The following is a 2,790-nucleotide window of genomic DNA, read 5'->3' as shown; positions in this document are numbered from 1 at the left end:
GGGGGGGTCCCCCCCCCCCCCCGGAGAAGGGCCCCCCCCCCCCCCCCCCCAGGCGCTCTTTCCCGGGCGGGAAGGCTGCTGGGGTGAGCACTGAGGCGGCGAAACGGTATCGGGGACACGGACGGACACCGCCGGTACTGAGGGGGGAACGACGCCCGGAGGCAGCCGGGTCAGGTGAGATGGTTCCTCGGCATTCGCAAGTGACACGGGTGGGGGGGTGTGTGGAGGAGCTTCTGATGAGGGCTCCAGAGGAAACCTGCCGAAGCGCTGCTCTGAAAATGATGCCGTTCAAAGGTGGTTTTAAGTTACTAAACGGAATTGAGGTGAAATCCACCAGCCTTCCCTCGATGTTTCAGTGCTGGCGAAGAAAGACTGCGTGGCCCTTCTCGGGGCCAGGCGGCAAAGCTCGACGGGCACGGCACGGCTGCTCCAGCTCTCCCCGACCCAAACACAGCTTCTCCTCCTCGTGGAGCAACGACCGTCTGATCTCTGAAGATTTTCCTTCCAGGAAAACCTCCAGGAGATTTTCCTTCACGTCCTTGCGGCTGTCGGCGTGCACAGAGCTGCCCAGCAGGTAGACGGGTACCTCATGGCCACACAAGCCTGACAGGTTGACACCATCACCACCTCTCCCACCAGCAGGACCCTCTGCAGGAACGCTTTCCACAATAAATTGGGCGTCCTGCTTCCCTACGGAGAGGGGGACAGGTTCTCTCCCCCTTTTCTCCGCCAGCCTGGTGGTAGGGTGTGCCTAAGTGCCCAGCGAGCTGCTCGCCTTCCCACCTTGCACGTCCTTGTCTCCAAACACGGGCATCCATGAGCGGGTGGAGGTGTCCCAAATTGCCGCTTTGAAATTGGTCTGGTTCGCGTGGAATAATAAAACGTTCACAAGACTTGACTGGCTCAGGCTAATTCTGTCACCTGACTATGAAGTCCGCTGGTTAGGACAGTCAGCAGGGCACAGGGGAAAAAACAGGGCTTGGTGTTTGCTGCAGTGAATATTTAAGCACATCATGAAGAGTAGTAGAGCTTGAACGGGAGGAAAGTTGTGAGAGTCCAAGGTATTATATCATATAGCTGAGTCATTAGAGAGTTCTTGTGGGAGATGTAAATGTTAGTTCCTTCAGGCAGAGAGGAGATTTGAGTCTCCCATGTTCGGCGTGTGGCGTTTAATCACTGAGGTACTAAAAAAGCTCCATTTTGTGAAAAGGATGAGGATTCAAGGTCACACACGCAGTGCGAGCTTTTGCTGCCTGTTCCTGAATTTCACCTTTCCATCTTGCTTCTCCCTGTTAACCTAGCTTATCGAGCTCTCGCTCGGTGTGGGGACAGGGGTGGCTTTGAGAAAATCCCACCTTTTGCAGCCTAATTCCTTTTATGTCTGGAATGCAGACATTCAGCTCGGGTCTCCAGGTATCTGAAAGGTAGACTTGCAACCCTTGCTCCTTCCGTGGCTCTAGGACACTGCCTGTATACACGCACTATGAAATCATTGACATGTAAGTAAATAGGATTCTGCCTTTTCTGAGAGCAAGACAATATTATTTTTTAAAACTGATAATCTGCTGGAACAGCTTGGAGACCATGCTACCCATACGTGAGCTCCCTGCAGGAAGGAGCCTCTGTGTAACCCTCACAGATTTCAGGAAAGATCACAAAGGTGCCCACAATCTGTCTACATCTTGATGCAACACTAAGGCCTTATACGTGTCTTTAATGAGATACTCACGTATGTAAACATTTTGGAGATGAGAGCCCAAGGTTGCAAGCCAACTTCGATTATAAATTCCTCTTCTGTTTATAACTTTCACAGAACAATTTCCTTGAGGAATTAAGTCTTCTGTAAGTAGTTGTAGCTCAAAGATGATTTTTTGAACGTTTGAACAAAGTCCAACTACTTTTAAAGCACATAGGCTATGAATACAGATGAATCTGTTTCTAACCTTAAAAATTTGTGCAAAAGTGACTCAAAAAGGATTGAGCTATAAAGTTTGTATGCACCTAATAGACATCAACAAGCCTGAAAAAGAATTTAAACAGTAGTATTGTCATTGGTTAGATGTTTGCTTTTACCCACGCTAACTAACTTGTATTAATTTTGAATAGTTCTTAAGTCTTTGGGGCTATAAATTTCTTTGTACAGCATGTGAAACAGTTCTTTAAATTAGGTCCATATAGTTCTCTTCTTACACAAGAGAAACTGAAGAAAAAATGAAATTTAGGTAACAGTGTTAACTTATCTGCACAATGTGGTCACCGGTCAGTTGACAGTCCAAATATTGGTCTAGACTAGACAAAGCACATCTGAAGTGGCATGTTTGAAATTAATTTTTTTAATGCATTTCATAAATACGAACATTTTCATGGTACACCTTTTTTTCTTTGCTTATCCATTTTCATCAGGTATATGCTTACACTTCTCTTTCATTTTTTGTAAGCCTTAGTCTAAGCATGAAAATGGGATTCTCAAATGAAAGATTTTAATTCCTTTTCATATCCATTAAGGTTTATGAAATTAAAATTAAACCATTGATGATTTAATTGTTATGAATTGTGTTATTTAGTTGTTCGAAGTGGGAAAAGAAATTTCATCATATACCTCATTTACAAAACACCAAATATTTCAAAATTCAGCCACAACACAATGGGCCACCTTCGCGTATGGACAGTAAGTGAAATCACCCGATAGTTTTTTCCAAACAAGTCCACCTGCTGTTTTTTAATGAACTCTTATCAATCGACTAGCTGGAACCAGAGGTGCTTGTGTCATCACTGGATGGATCCAGCACC

Source organism: Haliaeetus leucocephalus, unplaced genomic scaffold (genome assembly GCF_000737465.1).
Source record: "Haliaeetus leucocephalus isolate CR32 unplaced genomic scaffold, Haliaeetus_leucocephalus-4.0 Scaffold897, whole genome shotgun sequence".
Lineage (NCBI taxonomy): Eukaryota > Metazoa > Chordata > Aves > Accipitriformes > Accipitridae > Haliaeetus > Haliaeetus leucocephalus.
Note: the sequence above shows the minus strand (reverse complement) of the source record.